A 26829-nucleotide genomic window follows, 5' to 3' on the forward strand; every position below is an offset into this window, starting at 1 on the left:
TGGTTTGGTAAATATTATTTCGGCTGAAGAGTGTATGTAATGTTTTTCAGGCTATTTATTGACGTTGCTCCTTCTCAAGGATAGGAATTCAAGAGCAGGCGAAACGAAACATTTTAAAATTAGCATTAGTACCTGATAGGCTTGATTTCCACTTACCAAAAAAGTACTCATCTCGCTCTCACACGAAATACTTTTTGTTGAGTGGAAACCATACTTAAATGACGATAACACTAATAATATATTAATAAGACAAGTTAAGGTGCTAAAGTTGCACGAGAGAACGACATTCGACGAAATTGTAACAATTCGAATTTCAAAATTAAGAGTCAATTTGCCAAAAATTTCGACCAAGTTGTATGAACCAGGAACCAGGAACCAGTAATTGCATCAGGGGACCCTCCTGAGTCATTTGCAACTAAAAAAAAATCCTCGAAGTAATTATGTTTTCACGCCAGAAATCATGAAAAATTGTACTGAGCGAGGGTGACCAAAATAGTATTTGTTGCATATCACCAACAATGTGAAACGCATTTATCTGAAATTATGGTCATTGGTAGAGGTGTTGACGCCGCATATGCTGGCCTTTAAAACATTTCGAAATTTTTCGTGTATGTGGTGCAGTAGCTATTTTAGGGGAAAAAAATTGCAACTTTTGGAGAGTGTTTAAAAAAAATTACAATGATAGACTTTAAAGATATAGGTGTCGATGGGTAGGTAGTGACCTCTACTATCCATGACACCATGAACCTACCGCGGCACGACTTTCGTTGAGCTTCAATTTTGATTGAAGTGTACTAACACAAAAATTCTATAAAACTCCACTATTCTTCGCGTCTATTTTAATTTTTCTTGACGTATTAGTCAATTTTAAGTCAGGGCTGGCAGTTGCTGCCACTGAAAAGAACCAACTAATTCAATTTTGTCATATAAAAATTCATAAGTTCCTCAGGTATCTCCCGACTTCCCGGTATGGCCAGTGCGGCACTGTATCAAGTGTTTCCTAGCGTATTATAATCATATTTCGTACGTTGGCCACTTACCGACAGCATTTGAAAAATTTTCACAAATTCACGAATACGAAAAATTTGACATATTTCCAAATCATTCCGTAAAGTGACCGACGTAGAAAAAATTATTATAATATGCTAGTAAACACTTGATACAGTGCCGCACTGGCCATACTGGGAAGTCTGGAGACACCCGAGGAACGTATGAAACAATTGAATAAGTTGGATTTTTTTCAAATTTTATAGGTCCTGAACGAAATTTCCCGAAGCGTAAGGTGGCAGTAACTCCAGCCCTGACTTAAAATTGTCTCATACGTCAGAAAAATTAAAATAGACGCGAAAAAAATTGGAATTCTAGAGAATTTTTGTGTTAGTGCACTTCAATCAAAATTGAAGCTCAACGAAAACCGTGCCGCGGTAGGATCATGGTGTCATAGATAGTAGAGGTCACTACCTATCCAACGACACCCATATCTTCCAAGTCTATCATTGTAATTTTTTTTAAACACTCTCCAAAAGTTGCAATTTTTTCCCCCTAAAATAGCTACTGCACCACATACACGAAAAATTTCGAAATGTTTTAAAGGCCAGCATATGCGGCGTCAACACCTCTACAAATGACCATAATTTCAGATAAATGCGTTACGTATTGTCGGTGATATGCAACAAAAACTATTTTGGTCACCCTCGCGCAGTGCATTTTTTCATGATTTCTGGCGTGAAAACATAATTACTTCGAAGATTTTTTTTAGTTGCAAATGACTCAGGAAGGTCCCCTGATTCAATTACTATATACCCTCCAAAAATCGCCGATGGCTTGTTTTTAAGTTGTTCGAAGTTTTGGCAAATTGACTCTTAACCTTTAGGTGTTCGAGTTTAATTGATGCTGTACGTTACCATGGCACTATTCCAAGCATTAACATTAAAAATATTTGGAGGCTTATGATATCTGGATAGTTTCGTTAAGACCGGATTCATGAGTTCTTGGTTTAAATTAAAATATGTAAAACTTCATTAGACAGCAACAACATCTATTACTTGATTTGATACAAGCATTTTCAACAGATTGATAGAAAATAAATGTTTCACTTTTTTCACAATAACCATTCACGGCAAGCATATCTTCAATTTTACTATTAGATCTATTACTTCATTGAACATATTTTATTTTCTGACAACATTTTTACAATCGGTGATAAAAGATTTTTATACAATATCTAATCATTTAATTAAAAAATCTCTTGCATCTTTGCTGTTGGAGGTATCGTTCCTAAAATTGCAGCTACATTACCTCTTTGAATCGCCAAACTATTTTAATTAATAAAAAAAACGTTTTTGCTTATATATTTCCTGACTTTGAATTTAAAACGTAGTGACTATTCGCGGGCGCCTGCCAATAGCCAAATTATTACTAAAGATGCTATTGGCAGGCGCCTGCCAATAGCATCTCCCTTATATAAAATGCTATTGGCAGGCGAACTTGCCTGCGAATAGTGTTTTCCCTTTTACGGAGGCTATTGGCAGGCGCCTGCCAATAGCATTTTCTCCTTTACACAGGCCACAGCGAATGCCAAAAAGTTGTTTTTTTGTGTAAATTACTTCATTTGAACTATATATTTTTAAGAGATTGATTTCAAATCTTTTACTTCAATTTTATGAAAACGTTTGTGACTACAGCATTAGTGAGCGCTTAGCGTTTATTTTTGAATTAGTCGGGAAACAGACAATATTTTTATAATTTATTTACATTCTTTATACAAAATAGAACAATTCTGCGTTTATAGAATTTTTTTACGCTAATTAAAATATATTTAAAAAGCATTTTAATAATTTAATAAACTTCATGTTACGAACACCACCTACTCGAGCCATGCTAAGTTATCGGAATATGCGCAGGAAGATGCGGGAATTTACAAAAAAAGAGAATTAAATAAATTTCTCTGGTGACTTTACGATTTCCTTTTTGAAGAAGCGAAGTGGAAACCGACGAAAAAGTTCAATTCAAAAACGTTTGTGAATCGGTTTTAAGTCAATAATTTGCAAAAATGTCAACAAAATTCATAAAAATGCAATTAACATTGCAATGATTGTAATTTTATCGTAGCCTAAATTCAATTCCAATTTTAGATTTCATTTTGTATACTTCTTTGCGAAGATTATAAAATTAATAAAAATTTGAGTTAAATAAAGAATTTAAAACGTGTGACAACAATGACTAAGATAGTTCATATAATCAGAAATATTATAGCTGACAGCCTAAAAATGTTTTACTTTGAGTTACGTACACATATTCGCACCATAACATTAAATTTGAACACTGCCCTACACCGATCAAATTCTGAAATAAGTACATTATGTAGAACACACAATTTTAAACTGTGGCGCTCTTCGCATTTTGCAAAAATTAAAAACAAAACGAACGAACTTTCTTACAGTGCCAACATTGCAAACATAAAAATACAATAAGATTGCAATATGTGTAATGTTACTGTAATAAGATTTTCCCGGAACTATATTATTACAGTCACGCACCTTTGATTTCTAAGGCCAAATTGAATTCCAAAATTATGCGACTTGTGTACTTTGATAGAGCTCGTGAAAGTTCACCAAAGTACACCAATGAACCCAAAAAAAGTTTCGTCCAGGTGTGTGCACTCTCTCACTGAACCCTGTAATCTTGCAATATTATTACGGAATTCGGAGGGTTCAGTGAGTGAACCTAAGGACTTGGACCAAATTTTTTTTGGGTTCAAAAACCTAGTTTCGTGAACTTTCATGAGCTCTTTCAAAGTACGCAAGTCAAAAAATTTAATATCGCTCCATAGCCTTAGAAATCGAATCCGCGTTTTTGTGATGCAATAATATTCGTTTGTTATCTTATTGCGTTACAAACGAATACTATTGCAACTTCTGTAATATTGTTACAGTTTGGTGTAATATTATTGCATGTTTGACATAATGTGCCGTTTATTTTCGGTTGTGGTTCTTTCATTATTTTTGGTTTTTAACAACTTTAATTGTATTGTTGGTTTTCTAATATTGTCCTTTTCTTGGTAATGGTGATTGTAAACTCAATTGAAAGAAGAAAATGCAGATAATTTCTAAAATTTGGAGCGGTTCAAAAATTGGTTGCAGAATCTTTTGATATTACGTTTTTTCAGCGATTAATAAGGTTTGGCTAGATTTGTATTTATTTGTTCGTTATGACTATCACGTATTTTTGCGAAATTTTAATTTTTTGGAAGAATGGTATGAAGACGTCAAAGTCAATGGCTCAATAAGATTACATCACGGAACTGCAATCGGAAACATTGAGCAATTTTATTATTAATGTGTTCCATTACAACATGATTTGTCGCAACAGAAAGTAATTTTTTTGTAGTATCGTTAATATGACAGAGCTAGTAATACAATACGAATGTTCAAGTCTCTTTATTTAAACCTAATCTTCTTTCAAATTCCCGCATCTTCCTGAAAATGATTCAGAATTTAACTAGAAGATGTCATCAAGTGCAACACGTTAAATCGCTGAGAATAATGTTGACATTTGTTGCAGGAAGTTTAGATTCAGACCGAAAGTATTACAAAACAGATGAAAAGTGATTAGCTCGAGTATAAAATTAATAAGTTCCGCGTTGATCCTATTGTAAAAGCCTGTTTCTCAAATAGTTTTATATTCAATCGATTTCCGACCTTCAGATGAATACGGTTCCTTCATAAATTCTTGGGAAATCGTTTTAGTTTCGTATTTTTACTGACGATAGGATTTCACATGGAAATTGGTTTGCGACGAAATGTTAAGGAAATACTAGTCGTAAGTAGCTTGTGATCAGAATTCTCAATCTGAATTCAGGGCAAATTGTAAGAATTTGTTTTCGTTTTATAGAATTTCAAAGCTCTCGCTTTAACATCGTTTAAATAAACAAGTTTTGCGCGGAGTCGTTTTTTTTTTGAGTGAAAAATGGTGTTGTTTAAAACTGGTCCAAATCCTTCGAATCAAAGAAATTTCTCGTCGTAACACTTCAGTATTAATTTTTGACATAATTGTCGATAACAGGTGACATAGCCGTCTGTGAAAGTTTTATTTATTTTCGACAAAGAAACACTGATGGCAATCGAGCCTTTGTTCTTCATCCACATTGTTACTTTTAGACTTTATCCGTCAAAGAGACTAATTATCTTTTATTTCAAACGTTGCAACACATAATAAATGTTGATGTTGCAAAGCTATCAGGGCAGAACGCCAATTAAAAATATTTCCACAATCAAATTTCTCTAATTATTTTCTCGGCTTCAATTTATTTCCATGAAATTTTACAACTCTGCCGTTTCAGTTAATCTAAAAAGCGTTCACTCATAAGTGTTTTATTGTCACTTCAAATATACTCACATATGTGTCGTGTCGTCCTCTAACAAAACTAAATTCCTGAAAAAAAACCCTTTGATGGTTAATGCTTTTGTCACTCTCAAACGTCTTTAGCAAATGCCATTTTTATGTATACAAAAAAATGGGTAATTTTTTACACAATGTAGGTGCTTTCATGTTTATCAACACGCTTCTATCGTTCAGATATATTTTCCATCCTTTTACTAAAGGTTACTAGCATGTTGTATGTGTTGACAAAGTGAGATGAGAGATCTTTTTATCACATTAAAATAATGCAAGCGAATAAAAAAAGCAGAATAGTAGAATACAAACAGACCTGTGCCTTTTCCTGTGCTAAAGGTAACATGCGTTGCTACATATTATAATTCATGAAGCATCGTAATTGTTTAATTACCACGTTCCATTCTGCTTTGAATAAATGAAAAAAAATGTGCTGCAAAAATGAAAAAGTCTTTTCTGTCGCTCATGTTTTTCGTTGTCTCTTTGTGATTTTGTTAGAATATTAACTGTAATAATATCCAATTGAGAAGTCAAAGTAGTTTTGTATGTTGGTTGAAAGACAAAATTACCGGCATTTTCTCAGCCAGCAGTCTCTTTGGTTCCGTTCACGGTGACAGTCTTGTCATAGAACATAGAAAAGTAAATCTCTTCCCCACCTTTGCGATTTAACAATGGAAAACGTGGAAAGTCAATAAACGTCAAAAATTTCAACGCATTACAAATTTAGTGCAAAAGAGATGCAAGATTTTGAGAGAGTAGACGTGTTTCAAGCACTACATTCGACGCCCTCACCATGAAAAACCCATTACATAAGACGGGATAAGAAGATGAAAAGTAGAGTTTTCATGTGAATTTCGTTGATCCGAGGCGTGGCCAAGGTCAATAAACACACGAAAATGAGACTGTTGTGTAAAATACTATTTCTTTACCATACACGGTGGGCTTCAACGATGGCTAATTAAAAATGTAATGTAACTCAAATTTTATTGTAGATAAATGTTAGTCGATGTCCACTGATCATAAATCAGGGCAAGTGGTCGGAAAGTGGACGGCAACTTTTTGAAATATTTTTGAAAAACTATTTTTTAACGGGTACAGCGTCTCTCCTGCACAACAGTGTCAACATTAAGGTCCTACCATACAGTTTAAATTAAAGGCTATTCAATTACCTTTCGAACGATACCACACTTTCTATATTTGTGTTTAAAAGCGTGAAGTTTGAAGAATATTTTCATGTGAGTAGGTACTTTCGTGCATTTATTCAATATTGAGAGCTAAGATGGATATAAGCCGAGACTCTTTGATGTTAATTTCGTATTCTAGGAACTATTCTTGACTAAAACTGACCAAATATCTCGAATATAATTTAGTTTGTTCGATTGATTCAATGTTTTTCAATAAATTGCTTACCGCCGCGAATACTTTTGAGCATCTAGGCAACCACATGGCGCTTAGAATGGTCTTATTTTGTATCAGTTGAATTGTCCTGGATCCCAGCTTCACGACCATACCAGATTTGCTATATGTAGTGTGCCACAGCTGTGCTGTCCAACTCATTTTATAGGCGAAAGTCAGTCTACTCGAAAGTACAGAGATCGTAAGATTTTGGACTGAACTCAAAACTCTTTTCATTGCCAATGTTTAGTTTCATTTTGGTTTCTATTTACGATTATAAGCTAAAACGTTCAATAATTTTGCCATGTAGACTGATTAAAAAATCTTCGAAATCTTACGATCTCTGTACTTTCGAGTAGACTGACTTTCGCCTATAAAATGAGTTGTACAGCACAGCTGTGGCACACTACATATAGCAAATCTGGTATCGTCGTGAAGCTGGGATCCAGGACAATTCAACTGATACAAAATAAGACCATTCTAAGCGCCATGTGGTTGCCTAGATGCTCAAAAGTATTCGCGGCGGTAAGCAATTTATTGAAAAACATTGAATCAATCGAACAAACTAAATTATATTCGAGATATTTGGTCAGTTTTAGTCAAGAATAGTTCCTAGAATACGAAATTAACATCAAAGAGTCTCGGCTTATATCCATCTTAGCTCTCAATATTGAATAAATGCACTAAAGTACCTACTCATATGAAAATATTCTTCAAACTTCACGCTTTTAAACACAAATATAGAAAGTGTGGTATCGTTCGAAAGGTAATTGAATAGCCTTTAATTTAAACTGTATGGTAGGACCTTAATGTTGACACTGTTGTGCAGGAGAGACGCTGTACCCGTTAAAAAATAGTTTTTCAAAAATATTTCAAAAAGTTGCCGTCCACTTTCCGACCACTTGCCCTGATTTATGATCAGTGGACATCGACTAACATTTATCTACAATAAAATTTGAGTTACATTACATTTTTAATTAGCCATCGTTGAAGCCCACCGTGATAGCAATGCTTCCAGCATCAACATAGGAAATATTTGGAGGCTGATGCTATCAGAGTAATGTTCGAAATTCTTCGTTACTACAGAAGCCATGCTTTGATTGTGTGAGGGGCTCCCTAAAATTGTTTAAATATTACAGCTACGCGGTTCATTTGTGTTAAAGAATTTTTTTTGGAAATAAATAAAATGGAAATGGAATAAAGTAACGCACACAACACTTGCAAGTTTACACGCCTACATGGTGTTGAGGAATTTCGCGCCGCATCATTCACAATAACCCACAAAGTGACATCTTCCTTATACAAAATGTGTCATTTTGTCAATTATTGTGAATGACGCGGCGCGAAAGTCCTAGCGGCCGTCTACATGTATCAATATTTCGAAGCTTTTTGACGTCTGACACACTAGTGTTAATGCTGGGAGAAGTGCGATGATGTCACATGTGTAATACATAGCTATACGATCGCCATTCTTCCTGTCACCTTCTATTACTTAACTATACCCCTTCCCTCTCGGTACATGATACATTTCATGAACATCGACTTTGCTGTCAGAGACTGTCTCTTTCAAAACTCTTTATTCTCGCAAATGAGTAAGTGCAAAATAAGAAAGAATCCTTTGATTTCACTAATGTTGATGGAATCAACAAATAAATTCCTGAAAAGATAAATGCCTTGCCTACCGTTTCTAACGCGATGTCAATTCTTCTGCAGAGAGACCGAAACATATTATCCGGCTTTCATTATGCTTTATTCCGCTAAAATCATGATTCATATTTATCAGCATTTATAACATTTTATCGTATTTTTGCGCATAGAAATCATTTCATTATTTTAAATTACGTGCGTTATGCCAACTAATAATCTTTAATATTTTATACTGAATATACAGAAAATGATAATTGCCAAGCACTTTTACCAAACAATCAACACACGACATAGGCTTTAGCACAGTAGTATCACCCATCTATAACACGGTTTTTATAATATATAAACACAGACGCCTTCTAAATCCTCATCTCATTCCGATTTTCATGGCAGAATACATTCATATACGTATATATCTCTCTGTGACACCAACACACCTCATACCACATTCAAATTGAACGAAAATCGTCACATGCCTTCCATAATATTTTCAACGCATAAAATATTATTATCCTCCTCGCCAAAAAACACCTCTCCATTTCTATGATTTTGTATAAAATTTTGACGAGATTGTTTTAATTCATAAACTGTTTATGTTCCACTGTTTTTTGATACTATTACTAAAGCGGTGGGTGTGATGCTAAAACAAAATTCTGGCCATTTGCTAGCAACCATTTCACCTATAAAATCAGCATATAAAATACATTTTTGGTTGTGCTTGCTAAGGATCTTAAACCAGGATTTAGACGAATGACATTAGATAAACTGTATTTATGTGCGTTTCGTGTGAAATCGAGTAAAAGAATGACTTATGCCCGTACACTGCGTAATTGGATATTTGTGTATGTGAAAGAAAATGGTACATCAACTTGTGAATCGTTCACAGATTAAAATGGGAAAAATCTTCGGCAACTGAAATGACATAACAAATATTTTTGGAAGAGATTCAGAGCCTATTTTTGGTAAATTAATTTCGAAAATATTGCCGAAGTTTGACAAACTTTTCCAAAATTTACCGAAATTTTTAAAATTGAGAAATTGGAAATTTTGTTAAACTTTTTAACAATTTTTTTAAAATAAATTGACCAAAAATAGGTCCTGACTAGTTAATTGATGTCAGTCAGTCAGTGAAATGGGATTTGAAATTGTTAATTATGGTCTTTCGTACTCGACATACAAGTGCTAATATAATGACATACGTGTTAATTTTCATTGTCAATAATGTTTGTCAACGAAAGGGGCAAAGATGTGATCATTACAATGTGGGAGCATGATAACCTCTTCCGAATTACGATAGTTTTTAACTTGACAACATTCTGCTCTCCTATCTCTGAAAAAGTCTAGATTTAAGAATCAATGACGGTCTGAAAATTAGAAATAGTAAATAATAGTAACAAGTAACGTCACTTAATTCACATCACTTAAGAGGTATCGGTGCTTTGCTGAATACATTCGGGCGTTTTTTAAATACTGGATTTTTTAAATTTTGATGATCTTTCCACCAGAATTTATTTTCAAAAGTGTACGACCGCAATAACGCAATAACGAGCTTTGAAAAGAAAATAGATTCGGTTGAAGCAGTTTGACCAGCTCTGAGAAAACTGAGCAGTTTACATATTAAAATTTCGTTAAACTGTTCACGTTTCTCAGAGTCTGTCAAACGACTTCAACCAAAACTAATTTTTATTTAAAGGTAACACATTCGTGATCGTTATTGCGGTCGTATATTTTTCGAAAAGGATTTTGATGAAAAGATATCATCAAAAATGAAATACGAAATACGCAAATGTAGGCTAAGTGAAGTAATAATATCGGTCAGGTCCTTTCTCAAAATGACAACTAAAAATGAAAATGTATGTCATTTTCGTGTACAGATAGCAATGTAACTTGAATATGACGTAATCAGATTCCCTTATATACGCGAAGGTTTTCAAAGTCGCAGTAAATATTTGAAGTTTGTTTAAGGTCAGGTTGTGGTCGCATATATCGCACGGAAGTAAGTGGGCATAACCTGGCCTTAATAAAATCATTTGAATTGGATGATTTGCAGTCAGAATTGGTGCATTAAATTATGGAGCAGAATTTTCGATTGATTTTTGGACTACTACGTATTAAATCGAATTGAATATTTCACACAACAAATGTCACTGGATATACATGAAGCAGGTATCAATTCCTCGATGCATTAATAGTTATTTATCTACCAAGGTAGGTATGAAGGTATTTTTTCGCACTAGATGTCGATTGTCGATCCGAGGCGAAGCCGAGGTCGACAAGAATAGTGTAAACGATATTTTCGTTGTACGTCTATCACGAGTGATAGGTTTATTGGTCTATGACTTATAAAATAGGTTTATTGCAGCATTAATACAGACGTTCCAAAAAATTACAAAAAATCGCAAGAAATCCTTCCTCCTTCCTCCATGCCATCGCTGGGTTCGAAGTATACCATTACCGATGCCGCATTTCCCTTCTGGATTGGTTTATTAGGTACTCAAAATCCTTTTCAAACTAAACTACTTAATAACTATTATTGCAACCATGAAAATTATCCATTTCCACGCTCTTGCATAACCGATCCGTTTCAGTTTCTTACGCTCAATTATATTCCAGTTAATATTCTTTGTCATACCTCATCAGTAAAACAATACGAATGTTAATAAAATTGTTTGTCCGTGCAACAAACACATTACGAGTCATTAAAAAAATTGCTAATCCAACGGATAGAAAATACACAGCGACAATAAATGTTTTCACAAAAAAATGTAAAAGAGCCGCGGGTTTGATAGTGGGAGGACGGGGGATGTCGGAAGTGTTGGTAAAGTCATGTTTTTTTTGGGTAATTCCACCGTATTACAGCAGGGCGGTCGTTACCAGTTAACTGTCCAAATATATAAAACAATATGCATTAGCAGCTCTTGTTCATTGTAAAAACAATAGAGCTGGAAACGAAATGAACTTTTTAATTTATATATTTCGTTTTTGGACACAATATTATAATTATAATTCGAATGGTTAAATTTTGCCTTGGTATTTTGTATTTATTATTATGTGTCCCTTTCCCGGTGCATTGTTGTTTTTCCTCTTTTTTTCTCTCTCTCTCTCTCTGTATCTCGTTATTTTAGCGGTTTTTCGGGTAGCTTAATCTTTGCAAACAAAAGAATAAAATAATTTGTAATTTTTATTTTTAAAACAATTTATTGTATCAACGTAATTTATTAGAAGTCGCACAACTGGCAAAGTTGCATTTTAATGTTCAGACTTGGACACATATTTAAATCAAACCGAAAATAATAACTTTTCTAATCCTCTCTTCACACAACAGTAACTTTATCCAATTCCACCATATATAGACAAGAATAACAGTCGTATAATAACAAGTAAAATGAAAGCGTCGTCTTCCCAAAAGCACATTACCTTGTTACATGCAACGCCTTATCATATTCATAATTTTCTACCGAAAAAAAGGAATGAATTTTTACGACTGCAACAAATACCCAAACTTCTATAATTTCAACTTGTTTATACTTTTTGGTTTTATGTCTTAAAATTATAATGTGCTTGGCTTTCGCGCTTTTGTTTATCCACAGTTTTTGCACATCCGTACGTATATGTAGTATAAAACAAATCATCTTTTTGATATTAAGAAATTTTCGTTTTATGTACACGAATTCACATCGCCATTCACATATCATTTTTAAGCAACGAGCGACAACAACAACAATTGAAACAACCAATGTTGATACTTATTTTATTTAATGGCCAAACTTTCAGCAATGTATCAAGACAATATTTTCAAATTTGTTTTGTGTACATTTTCGTTTTAAGGATGCGGCTAAATCGGATATGGAATTGAGTAGAGCAATATGGAAGCGTGAAATGTCTTTGAAGTAATACTCCATAGTGTCTATTACTTCTCCTGATTTAAATTTTTGTCAATCTATTACTTCATTTGTTATAGTATACAATTAGGAATATTTATCGCATCATTAGCTACAGCCGTTATATTTGCTAGATTCTGCTAACAACTTCTATTCGACCTAATGCTAGGCATATTATCGCATTCACTTGAAATGTGCCGAATCCTGACATTTTGCTAAACCCTAAATGTCAGCCCTTCCAAGTGAGGGCGCTATCAGGTTTTTTAACGCTTTCTGCTTCGATTCAAATAGAATGATTCTAAGCTATTCAGTTCGATTTTTAAAGGAAATAACCAAGCAGTCCGGAGCTAATTGACAATTTCGTTACAATTACGAAAAAATCGGTGTTTATGCGAGACGGACGAGTGATTAACACTCTCGTACGCATTTCCTATTTACACTTTCTTCTAGTCTTGGAGGTGGAAGTACACTCGTGTATTCGCACTAAACAAGGATTCATAACATAACATTACAACTTCTGAATAATCACAACTGGTCGGGGTATCTTGACTTTGAAGAATATATTAATAATGTTATTACTCATAACTATCGATAAGTCGAGAATTTGCAATACTCAAGAAACTGTAAATCGAGTGTAGGACTTGTGTAAACTATTGGTTTTAAAAGAATGGTAATATTCGAGCGAGCGTTAGATTTACCAATATAATTAAGGAAATCACCGTTATTTTTTGTCGATATCGGCCGAAATTGAGTAAACAACAATAATTAGTAAATCTAGAAATTCCGTTGCTAGAACATATTTTCTCTTTTGTAAATCTATTACTTCTTTTGGTAAAACTTTTCTTAATTTGATAACAGGTGACTAGCCGTTTGTAAAGGTTTTATCGCAACGACTTTGAACGCGTTTTTCTACCACAGATTGCAACAGGTACACTTCATGGAAGTGCAAGATTTTTGTATTCTCAATATTCACGTTTTTACAGGTAAAATATTTCATTTTAAGTCTTGTACTTCATTTTTTTTTTAAATAAGCAATTTACTATATAAAATACCATATTGTCCAGAGCTTGTCATTATTTTTGTCGTCGTTATCGATAACAGATGAGTATCCGTATGTGACAGGTTAAATGGTCACATTTTTCAGGTTATTTATCCTCTGCTTGTTTTGCAACATAACCAATTTCGCGTAACGATCTATTGACATGTGATTGGCCGAAAGTGTCTCAGACAGGTGTAATCCCAGAGCAGCGATTTGCCCCTCGTCCAAGGAACGAGACTGAGACAATCAGGTTTCTTGCCTTCAGAAACAACCAGGTGGTTCACGTGTGCATGGTACTTCATTCGTGTATGTATTCCTGAATTAAATGTCTCAACGTTTCAAGGCAATTCGTGTATCTTAGAGTACAAAGGGAGTATGATAGTGTTGAAAATTGTGTTTTTGAGTATGCAAAACTATGTTTCGGATCGAAAGTGGCAATGTTATCCTGAACTGATACAGTTTTGAGAAGATGTTGAAAAAAATCTTCAATTTTTTTTTATCCACCACTATATAGAGATAACGATATGCTAAAGTAAATGGTTGGGATATGCGAACAAATACAAAACGTCGTTATATGGAAAGGGATAACAATTTATTATTTTGTGTAAAATAAATACACACCGCGCGCTTATATCTTTAATTATTACAAATGGCAATAAAAGAGGAGGGTGGTTTTTGCGGGAGTTTATTCTTAATAAGGGTTTTCTATATGCATGCTAATGGTTCGGTTCTCTAAAATATACTGCGTATATATATACGTACAACAAGCACGGCAATATACAATACGATATGGATATGGATATCAAACTTATTAAAGGAGCTTCATACTCATAAAATTACGAACTATGTGTATTACTTGTGTATGTTTGCATGTAAGGGCATTCCTTCTTCCATACACCAAAAATATGTTTTGTATTTATAAACGTACACATCAAATCCCATTCCCGATAGACCGAATATAATATGAAAATTTTAAGGATGTTTGTGATGTTGTTTTAATGTTTAGAAATAAATATACAAAAGTGTATTATTTGGCGAATTGTATAAAGTGTATGGATGGATACGTATATATATATGAAGCATCATGATGCTGTGTGTATATATATATGTGGTACATACGCGTATCGTGGCATATATAATGTTTTGAAAACATTTTATAGAAAATATAGAAATGAATATAACAAACAATATGGACCATGATTTATAATTCACTACGAATTTGGGTTTAGGATCGAATTTTTTGGGTACACTTCCTGCCAGTATTACCATTTATTCGGCATATATTTCGGAATATGTGGCAGAGAGATGGAGAAAAAGTTTTTGTTATACACCGTCGGATATTGTTGCCTTGCCTTATACATATATCTATAAAGTGCGGTGGACTGGTGCTGAAAAACTGTGATGTGTATTTGCCAATGTGATATACAGTATACAATGCATGCCGTGTTCTTCACACAAGGATTGAATTTTCACCTTTTTCGTGGAATGGGATTTGTTTGTTGGTTCATGTTATAGAGAGAAAATTTTCTGGAATAAATATACTCTTGGTTAACTGACCGCTGCTGGAATGAATCATTGCGTATACCCAATTTGTGTGTGTGTTTCATTCCTTCCTTTTCTCTGCTAATTTGGTCAAATTTAAGTAATTATTTATAATTATTACTGATTCAAAGGCATAGACATTTTGAATTAATGGAGGCCATGGCTCCGGTTGTTGTTTTTATTCCCATTTATTTTGCGTAATGTTCGGTTAATTATTATTCAGTATGGCTAAAAGGTATACTTTACACTTGTGTGTTTGTTTGGAAAAGGTGCCTTTTGTTCAAGTTAAATATTTTATTATCAAAATGTGTAAGCTTTATGCGTACGCGCCCTTTTGGCGAACATTTTAAATTTTTAATTGGGATTCTTGATTCGTTCCGTTTGATAACCGATATTCATATGTAGGATTAGTTATTTCAACGCGGTGCGTAGTTTTGTTACTGAATTTGCAAGTCTTATTTTTAAACCTTCAATTGCTTTTGTGTCCAAATTGTTTCAATAAATGAAGTAAAAGATTTTGTAGGTCAAGTACTAGGTAAAACTTCAAACAAAAGAAGTGATAGGTTTATTAAATTAACCTTTCACAGACTGAAAAGCATATTAACAGTTTTTCTATGTGATATATTACTTCGTTGGATCGAAGATTTTCATAGATTAATTTCATAAATCTTTTACTTCATTTGATTTGAACATGCTTTTTGCTATATAAGACCTAATTGATCCGAGCTTGTTGCTTATTATTGTTGCAGTTGTCGATAACAGATGACAGCCCTCTGCAACAGATAAACATCTCGGTAAGCTTTTATTTTGTATAAGAATAAAATTATAAAAACTAAATCCGAGTGATGGCCTGAGGATTATTTTTAGAAGATTTTCTTTGCTTCCATTAATCAAAAACCAAATTCGCTTTAAAAGTTTTGTCAGATCGGCGACAAAGGCTTAACAGTGTAATCTCGCACATAATCAATATTTCCACCGAAACATTTGTCTTCGACATAACCTCTAACGAACCGCCAAACCGAGCCGAACCATCCCACAATTAAAATACAGACAAAATCCGAAAATGTCTGTTAATTTCGAAACAATTACAATAAATATTCAATAATTCATCGTTTTTTGCCAGGCTTTGCACACAATTTAAATAAATCGTTCCAAAACATCTTCGAGTAATCGAAATTCAATTATGGCTTTCCTTGTCTTCTCCACTTCTCTAATGCTGCATGTAATAATGTTCTGGATAAAACAGATGGGGTGATTTATTGGTCGAACACCCATTTACACACATACACATTCACACAAAACGGAAATATGACCGAGAAAACCATAGGAAATAATCGCGGTATAGCCGAAAGCAACCAAAATAATTTTGTTACTTTTTGTGGGCGAATATTTGTTGAGAAATGGGACGGGGGGGAATGTCAGACATATAGATATTTATTCAGCGTCAAAGTTTCAGTTGCATGGGTAATCGGTTTTTTATTGTAAGCAACAATTCCCGAATACATTCTTCGATTAAATGTTTCGGTGATGAACGATGTATTTTACGTCCTTGTTTAGAACTTTTTATTTCTCCAAGTGCGGTGTTTGAATTGTTTGCATCTCGAGCCGAAGGCGAGGGATGGAGCCGCACAAGACAATGTTCAAAGTTCCAAACAATTACGTCAGTTATTCTACTAACTAAGCCCTAGGGAAATAAGTTTTGACGCGTCACGCTCATGTCAATCAAGTACTTCATTACGTAATGACTGAGCGAGAAGTGTTACCGGAGACAATGTCCATAGGCCAAGACGTAGGAGATGAAGGGATTGTACTGATATATACTTGATCCTAACTTTATGTTGTGGAAAGATACCATCATGCAAACAAAACAAAAAACAAAATTCTAATAAAAATGCCCAAAACAATCATGCAATTCACTGTATGAATGCACAATTCGCAAGTGTATTCAGAACTTCTATTTCCATACAAATTTATATTAACTGCGCTACGGGCCAACAAGTATGCTATCGAATTGGTGCAATTTACCACCATACCATATATGTTGTCCTCACATCAAGCGCGATACTGTGTGTGCCGTTATATTCATGTGGAAAACATCATGAATAGAATGTCTATTTGACACTTTGTTCAGCTAATTCGGTGATGACACGGTACATTGATCAATGAGTTTTACATCAACAGCAAAAAATTTAATATTCTTCGTATCACATGGATATGTGTGGTGATAGGATAAGCTGGGTTTGCCATCACATGAGTGGTAAGTTTTTGAACGAAATGTTGTAAAAGTGCAACGAAATGAACTAGATGTTCATGGGAATGCATTTAGTAATGTTATGCACACAGACGACTATCGCAACATCTCATGAATTTTCCTTACAATTTTCCAAGACAAGAGTCTATAATCAGAATTTTCCATAAATTTCTGCTGCGGATATGTTACAAACATTCTTGTAAATAATCTTCGTTCAGCAATTCGTTAATGCTCTCCGGTTAAAATCCCATTGAATAGCACATTTAATATACACAGAACTGCTATAATAATGCGGGTGAGTTGATGCATTGCTCGACTTTTTGGCAATCTATGCTGTCACCGAACGGCAACTATCGTATAATTTACTGGACGTTTTGATATACAAACAATCTTTAATGAAAATTCTTGTTGTTCATTATTATCGCATTAAGTACCTTTATAATAGAACAACACTTCTAAACTTGCTCGTTCGGTCTATTGAAGTATATAAAATGGAATACGGTTTCTCGGTAGGCTGTTAAAATTCTATCATTTCGCTAAGATTAGTGGGTGTTGGTGATGGTATACATGGTACATACACTCCATCCATAATATGGATGAATAAGAAGTTGGTTATTAATGTGTAAGGATGAGGGCGAACCAAAATGAGTAAAAGTTTCGCAGAGGTATTCTCTCTGCAATAACACTGTTTTAGTCAGTTGTGCATAATACCCTTTAAACCCGTTCACACTGGATTTGCATTGGAACGGTTTTCCGATGTGGATATTCGGCTCAAAGTAGAGATACAAAATTCTCTCATCAATGCAAAGAATTGTAATTATTTCTTTACATAAAAAACCTTGCTGACTTTGTCGTCGTAAAGAGTGTATGAAAAACACACAATTTGCCGAAATTTCCATTAAAATTCCCAAATGAATTTTGAACTGCCACTGCTACTTAGGCAATGTTTCATTTATTAGCCCCATCCAGCGCAAAAAATATTTCTCGTTTTTTTTATATTTCTCATAAATCCCGCAAAATACCTTCCAGCATAAATTTACCTCTGCAGAATTGCACATTCTCATTTGCTAATATTTGCTCTTATTATTAAAAACCGAATTTTTTTTTCTTTTATTATGTTTTCTTATCATTAAAAATCGCAAATAACATGGAATAAAAAATATTAGGTTTTTTTTACGCGACCTGGAGACGTGAACTGAATGTGTACCTATAAAAATAGCTATTAACCTGAAATTAAATGTCTGTTTCCATTGCCGTAAGGACATTGTACAAGAATATGTACAATATTTATTCATGGAAATAATTTGTATTTTTTTGCGTTATTATTATGGTTGTCTTTGGTTATAGCATTTTATAAGTGATGCTTGATAAATTTCTCTCTAAAATTTTATCGTTTCCTTTTCCTTCTTTTTTTCGAAACTAGGACCTAAATATTCAGTGTAATGGGAGGAGTAGCGATGCGGTTATTGTTTTATGAACACTGTGATTTAACTCGATCATAAGATCTTAGGCCTAAGTTCAGGACTAAATTCCGAAAAAAAACAGGCACAGGTTTAAGTTTAAGGAAAGCCTATTCATTCTCAGTTTCATGTTTAGTAAGAACAGGTTGAAACTCAGATTTTCGCTTAGCCGAATTGTAGCCTACATTTGCGCGTTTCGTAATTTTTTCTGTATGATATCCATCAGAATTGTGTTAGCTTTCTATAAAACATAGTATCTGTTTGAAAATTAAGCAGTCTACCGAAATTTTCATAGACTAGTCACTTTTCTCAGAGATGGCCTATAACGACACAACCAACTCTATTCTTTATTGAAAGCTAACTCATTTCTGCTGGAAATAAATGTCGCGCCTTTTTTAAAGAATTTTTGTAATAAGATATTTAATATCGAGGAAAAAAAAATACGAAACGCACTATTGTAGGCTGCAATTTCACCTAAATGACAAAGTGTCACTTAAAAAAACTCAGAAGAAAAGTAGACTCACAGTGAGAATTCACAACACTTATACCAATATTAAATCAAATGCAGATACTCACACTCAGGTATAGGTCTGATCTATTCAATTAGTGTCATAGTTTCGATTCTATCTCATATTTCAACAAAAAAAATGTTCGACTGCAATAATGACCACGAATGTGTTAGCTTTCTGATTTGTTGTAGCAGTTTGACCAGTTCTGACTAGTGGGAAAACAGACAAAATTCGGAATTTTTAACTCCTCTCTAAAGTGGAACATTTCTACGTTATACCCACTGATGTGGAGTCATTGACTGCAAGAAAAACACAATACAATCAAAGACATAAATTAGTAGTGGGAAAACACCCAAAAATAATGGGTTCGCATGAATGCAATTAATGCATTATTTGTGCAATTCTGTGATGATATTTGTAACTTACGCCGCCTGTGTGCAATGTCATATGATCGTATTCTATCGCACTAGTGCGATAAAGGATTTGCCTCGATGTTCCTCTTAAATGGCAGTATTATTATGCTACTAGAACTGTAAAACGGTATCTCGGTTCGAGGTGGAGTAGACGGTTCCAGACGAAGTTGAGAGTCTTGTTTACTACATCGAGAACCAAGATACCGGTTTCGAGTTCTAGTAGCAGAAATAGTTTTATATATCGAGCGTATGAAAGTTCGCTTGTTTGTAAAGTGAATAATAGCTACAGTCAAAATCAGTGTGAATTTACTCACTCAAAAGGTTGTGCCTAGTTTAACCATAAGGAAATGGACTGTGCACGATATTGAAATTGACAATAATGGAATCAATAGCATAGGTAAGAAAATATGGAAAATAAGATTACACTTTGCATCCCTAAAAATTTGTGAATGCTCCCAAACTGGGAACCACAACATCAGGGCCTAGTTTCGATAATTTAAATTCTCTAAATTCTCAAAAAGTAATCAAAATTATCAAAAAATAAATTTGAGAATTTCAGTAATTTTTTGAGAATTTAGATAAATTTTCGATAATTCTGAGAATTTAAATTATCGAAAACAGGCCCTGCACAACATCGACCATAATATTTTTTGCCAATCATGAAAATATGTTCATGGTAAAAATGTCTGCATTTCAAAACATTTTTAACGACTGTTCGTTACTTCTCAGCCTAATCGGTTAAACTTGTACACCTTATTAAGAAAGCCGTACTTCAAAATATTACTAACAATGAAAATGTTTTATAATTTTTCTTTATTAGAACAACCCTTTCATTTCGCATTAAAGTTCATAATTATAGGTTGTCGCGTGTTAATTATAGCGCCATTACTTACATTACACACTTCTATATGGGCTGTCTTTCTCGTCTCCGAACCCATGCTTTCCACGTGTATATATACAAGCAATTTAAACGCATTTCGCGACAATAAAGTATTTTCAAAAACGAAAGTAAATTGTCATTACACACAACCAACCAGTGTATAAATTTAATAGAAAAATATTGTTGTTTATGGCATTTTACGACTAAAAATTTTTGGGTTGTTTATCTCCATTTAGTAACTTTGTCTATTCATTAACAAGAAAATTATTTTCTTAAATAATAAATGTCGAGTGTTCCTTCCGAAAGAAGGTGCGTTTTAGGTTCTTTATTATACGTACCCCTTATATAGCAATATTCCACCGGATTTCTAATTTCACCTATGCTCGGATAAATGTAATAAAGCTCCCTCTTACTCCCGATTTCATATAAATTTGCTGCATAACACACAGAGCAATAAAGCAAGAAGATTATAATACTTTGGAACACACAATATAAATATTTATTTTCAAAGCACATTACTTTGGGTGTTTTCGTTCACATTCAAACTTATGTTGTTGTAGATTTTATAATATGCTCTTTCTGTGTCATTTTTTTTATATACATGGGTGAATTTGTGCAATTAAGCACAACGGTGTCTTTTTAACTTTAAAATTATTAAAATATATTATTTTTCCGTAAACTGCTTTCATACTCGGCACGGATAAGGCGGTGGTGAATAAATATCATCTACCTGACACCAAAACAAAAAGAAGAAGAAAAAAAAACTTTCATTCCAAACAACGTGGCGCTGCAAAAGAAATTGTAATGTATTTTGCACAAGCTTGCTGTTATATTTTCATAATTTCTTATTAATGATGGATTGTAAAACATTTGGGGAGAGAACCTTCCAGTGATTTACTCTTAAAAATCACAACAGTTTGTGGGCTCATTTTGTAATAATGTTCAAACGTCGCGACGCTTTATTAAATAGAGTGTCTCGTCGGTCGACGTTTCACAGAAATGTTTATCTTCAATCTCTGGAGCAAACTTAATGCAAAACTAACCAATCCTGAAATCTTGAAACTAGCTTTATAATGTCACACTGTAATGAATACGTGAGTGCGTTCCACTACTGAATACTAAAAATATATGAAATTAGTAGCGAAAACCTTGCTTACAAATTGAATAGCCAATCGCGACGTCGGTGACGAAAATTGTTTCCTATTAAGGAGTTGTAGGTTGACGGCGTCGGGACTCGGAATATTCTGATTGTTGCTTCAGCCATCAGCCAGTTCCAGTTTTCAGTTATAACTCAATAGGGATGGACATACATTGATAAAGTCATAGAGTAACACTCGAGTCGAGAGATGCCATGGTGGCGCTGTCATTTTTAAACATGTCTGTTCATGTATTTTTTGGGTGCCGAATAGCATCAGCGCTACCATGTCATGTCACTTCTCGAGTATAACTCGATAAAGTAACTAAGACAATGCATTACAGTCTCAGTTACCCATAAAGACTCCTCAACAAATTCAAACTAAAAGATTATCAACTTGGATTTGTTTAACTTATTTATTTGCTTCACTCAGAAGCGGAAACGAACACATTCTGAATAAATGTAACACTGGAACTTTTTTGTTCAATGTAAATTGTCAATTTTCCAAACTTTCAACGAAGATGTAAGATTCTAATAACTTACATTCAGATGCCCCTGATAATTAACTTAATAAATTAACTTAAACGATAATTAACAAGATTCCGAGATATGAAAATATTAATATTTCAAAAAAATCTTTAAGCAGTTGTTCATCTGTTATCGATAACGACGACGTAGGTAATGACAAGCTCTGGGTAATATGATCGTTTATATAGTAAAATGCATTTTAAAAAAATGAAGTACAAGATTTGAAAACAACAGATTAAAAATACTTTGAACGGTTAACATACCCGATAATATGCTTGCCGTCTGTAACAGGTTAGTAATAACGCCTCGGGAATTTTATTTTTCGTCAATCGTCAATTGAAGCCAAATTTGTTAATCTGTTCAGAATTACCCAAGTTTTATCAATCATTCATTTCATACAAGCAGCTCAAGCAATGCAATGCAACAAGGTGCAATAATATTTATATTTGTTTAACTCAGTGACGAAAAGTAAGAAGAGTTTTGGATGTTTACCATTTTCTAAACTAAACAAAAATTGCAACAAACTAGAAATCCTCAAATCGATACTAGCAACGCACTTCAAGCAAAAGTGATATTAATGACAGCTGCCAGATAGAGTACTTTTTGTATGAAATTTTATCCCCACTCTTTTTACAGTGTAAAATTTTGTATGGATCACTGTCAAGTACCACTTGGAGTACCACTTTTGCATGAAGTGCGTTGATACTAGTGATGTTTTAGAAGTCGCCAGAATATTTCGATGTTTCTGATTAAAATGACTAGGTCAGCTCTCTGACACATTTATAGCAGCAACACTAATAAGACATTGTGTCATCGTGGGACTATATATAACAAAGACTTAGTAGACTTTTCATCAGACCTGAAAGTTCAGATAAATTAGGTAAAAGGTTGCAGATGCACCTGAAAATCTGACCTCATTCACCTGAGCTATTACAGATTTTCAGATTTAAGATAAATTCATGTGAGGTAAAAATTCTCAATTTAGGTTCAGTTACAATCAGATTCAAATGAACACCAGGTGACAGGTCAACCTGACCCGTTCCGAACAATATCCGAAATATCTCTGAGTCTTTGTGGATACAACCTTGACGCGCCGTCGCAGCATGGAAATGGAATTGAAAATCAAACTCAGCAGAATAATTGTGTAGATTCACAATATGCAGAGACTCTACTTTACTAATACTGGGTGTTTGCCCTTCCTATCTTGTTTTATTATTTAATGTCTCATATGTTGTAGATAGCTATATTATTCGTTGCTCTAACCGTATGTGATTCGAAACGAAAATATGAGAACAATATGCAGATATGAGGATAAAATTATTGCCAAAGATTTTCATTTTCGTTAAATAATTAAAACTCATAAGTAACAAACAATACTGTCAAAGAAACCCCAAACACTATGCGAAATTAATATTTTAATTGCTTTACTTTTTGACTACTTTTGTGTACAATATCATAAATATGATACATGTGTATATGCGACGCTACTCGTATGTTATTCTATTTTATGATTTTCGGTAACAACTTGTTTAATTAATTGAAATTTTATTGATAGCAAAACATATTACGATCGTAAAGCCATAAAATACGAGTGTGTCTCGTCTCACGTGAGGAAGCACAATAGGGCGTCGTGTACAATATCATTGGAATGTTTCGTGGACTGCATCATTTTTCCGGCGATAGCATCACTTTTAGATATATATATATGCAAGACTCGGAACAGGTAAAACTCACTTTAGTTTCGTTAAATATTTCGTTCATTCATTCATTTGTATGAGATTCTTTTTAACGTGGCGTGGATGGAATTTGATAACGTGGATGGCATTTCAAACGGCCTTCAACTTCATTTCTCTATACTTTCGTTACGGTGACATGAGTGAAGCAGGACAAGTAGAGAAATAAGGGATTGATAAGACGGTGGCAGCTTTAAGAGGCATCGATGCTTTGAACCAGCTCTGAGAAAACTGAGCAGTTTATGGAAATTTCGTTAACCTGCTCATTTTCGTGGTCGTTATTGCCGTCGTACATTTTTTAAAACGGATCCTGATTAAAATATACCATCAAAAATGAAATACCAAACGCCCAAATGTAGACTCTTATTTCAGTTAAGTATCGATGCCTCTTAAATCACTAAACGTAGTACATACTTCGTTTACGAGAACCGGTTTCATTGCTATTTTGAAAATGGCGATCAAAACGGAGTGACTGCAAATCGGCCTTAAGTGATCGTCGTGTAAACGTTTCTAAATGCAAAACTGAAAACACTTTAGCAATTTTGATTTGCTGAGATCGACAATTATGCTGTGCTTTCCATTGTAGACCAATTATACATTAAACATTCTTTAGTAAACAATGTAACTGTCGATATCAGCAATGCAAAATTGCTGATGTGTTTTCAGCGTGATTCTGGGACGCAACGGTCCAACAATTCAACAAACAGTAAGTAAAACCCAAATATCAAAACGAAAGCACCAATAATGGCAATGCATGCCCGTGTTTTAATTTCCATAGTTGCGTATGAAAACAAGCAAAAAAAATCTCATTTTCTACAGTCACCATCGGAACACCAAATTGATTTTTTTCCTTTCCTTGAAGAAAATTCCTTCTGCAACAATTAATAGCTAAAAGCCTAATAAGCTCAATAACAGTATAATTTTACAGGGTATCAAATATTCCCTACGTTGATTGAATTTTTGATCAAAATGAAAATAGATTTTCGCTCGTTTCGCTTTTTTTCTTCTTTTCCTCTAATTTTTCATCTTTTCAGCTAAATCCCTACAGCTTTACCATTATGCCCCCCTAAGTTGGTCGTGGGGAGGCTGATTTTTCTTCGGCGGTGGTGGTTTTTTTTCCTCTGTGTTGCTTATAATTTTAAATAATACATAATATTAGTTGAGCCATTTGCATTTTTACGGCATAAAAATTAATCACCAATTTTAATTCCTTATTCGACGATATTAGTTCTGTTTATAAATTGGAGTGGGGTGAAAATTGTATCGTTGTTCTAGATGGTGGAACTTTTTTTTTTCATCCGAAAATAAAGAAATACAAAGTAGATAGATAAAGATATATTGGAGGGCCTTTTATGGATGTAACCTGCGGCCATTAAAAGTGATGGAAGTTGTATGATAGGTCTGATAAATACAAGTGAAAGATTTTTTTGCTTTGTTAAATTGCTGTCGCGGGGAGAAGTGAAAAGATTTTTTTTCCGTTCTACATTTTCTGTATGCCTTAGATTTTTTACACGAAAATTTTAAATGATAGGTCGAGGAGGGGATATTGTGCATTGTATTACCGAAAAAAAGACATCACATTTTCGACGCTTTAGTTCATTCCATTTGGTAAATATTTTTTGCCATTACAATCCTCTGGGAATTTAATTTTTTTTTCTCATCGGAAATAAAAGTTGGAAAAACAAAGCGAAAAATAAGAAAAGAAATTGTTGAACAAATATCTCGACACACAAACATTATTCCTTAAGAAATTAAAAATAATCGGGTAGTTAAGAGGCTATGGCAATTCGACATTTCATTCTATAGATACAAATTTTAACAGAATTAACCTTTCACAAGCAGAAAGCGCATCACCACAGTATTGAATCTGTTCGTTTGAAGCATCGCCACGTAGTTAGTTATCGCCTCGTTTATTTGACAAGAGTTCGAATTCAATTTGTTTAAAGTCCTAAACTCAATCTTTTTGGAACGGATACAATAACAACGATAATAAACACTGGGTAATTCTTTCAATGAAAGGAATCAGTGATTCATACCGCAATACGGATGCCGTTTATAAAAGGCTCGATAAGAAGTTAACCGGAAAGGCGCAAGTGGTGTCCGAAATTCACAGAGGATAGTAGAAAGAAAACGTTTAAGAAAATTGGGCTTTCGGGACTACTTCTATAAAATTTCGGATGGTAAGAGAGCTGATGGACTAACCATCATGCCATTCATCAAAGGCAAATCATTATTATGGGATGCGACATGCACTTTGCCCGTCAAATATAAAGTCCACAATCGCAGGTTCTATTGGCACGTTCGAAGCAATCAATAATCTTTGATTTACATAAATGTTAGAAATAATGCATATGAAAGAAAAGGCTTGAAAAAGATTAGAAAAAAACTAACTCTTATTTGTTCACAAACAACGTGTGCAAACCATTGCTAGGGTTTTTTTTTTAACTTATTCATTCAAAAATGAATGAAAAACACAGCAGTTTCATCGAAAAACAATAACAGAAGAAAAACTTCTGTTAACCGCTCTGAAGACTGCAGCGTACCCATGACGAAGGCTGCATTCATTCGGTGAATGATAACGCTAATCTTCTTGCCTCGTAATAGCTAACCAAAGACTGGTTTCGAGTTAGCAGGTCTAGTTAGCAAGTGAGGAGTTGAAATATCATTTTAACTAGGATTCGCTAGAGTTGTACCAATACTGTCACTATAGCTTGATTGTTCATCATTTTGAACAACATATTAATGCAGAAAGTCTAAAGACTCCTTAAATTCATCACACTCAAATAAACTACTTTCGTTTGCCATTGACCAGACAACTTTTCCATGGAATATCGTAGAGTTATTCTCTTCACCGCTGCTGTCCGGATTTGTTTGAAATGAATCGTGAACATATTTTGCTTCATTAATTTTGCTATAAAACTGAGTAAAGCTAGAGCTCTTTTAATTCATTTGTGCCATCATTGCTGGCATAACCGATGACTATCCGTTGTCCAATCCAATCCCACCAACTTGTGTCACTATT

At 33.9% G+C, this 26829-nt stretch overlaps 1 long non-coding RNA gene across 1 annotated transcript; it reads left to right on the forward strand.

Moving 5' to 3' along the window:
* Window positions 1–8018: 8018 nt before the first annotated feature.
* On the forward strand, window positions 8019–19803 carry LOC119077652. Its single transcript, XR_005087849.1, has 3 exons — window positions 8019–8030; window positions 9812–9816; window positions 19630–19803. It is a non-coding gene; the product is annotated as an uncharacterized LOC119077652 (long non-coding RNA).
* Window positions 19804–26829: the final 7026 nt, after the last annotated feature.

This window comes from Bradysia coprophila, unplaced genomic scaffold (genome assembly GCF_014529535.1).
Source record: "Bradysia coprophila strain Holo2 unplaced genomic scaffold, BU_Bcop_v1 contig_24, whole genome shotgun sequence".
NCBI lineage: Eukaryota > Metazoa > Arthropoda > Insecta > Diptera > Sciaridae > Bradysia > Bradysia coprophila.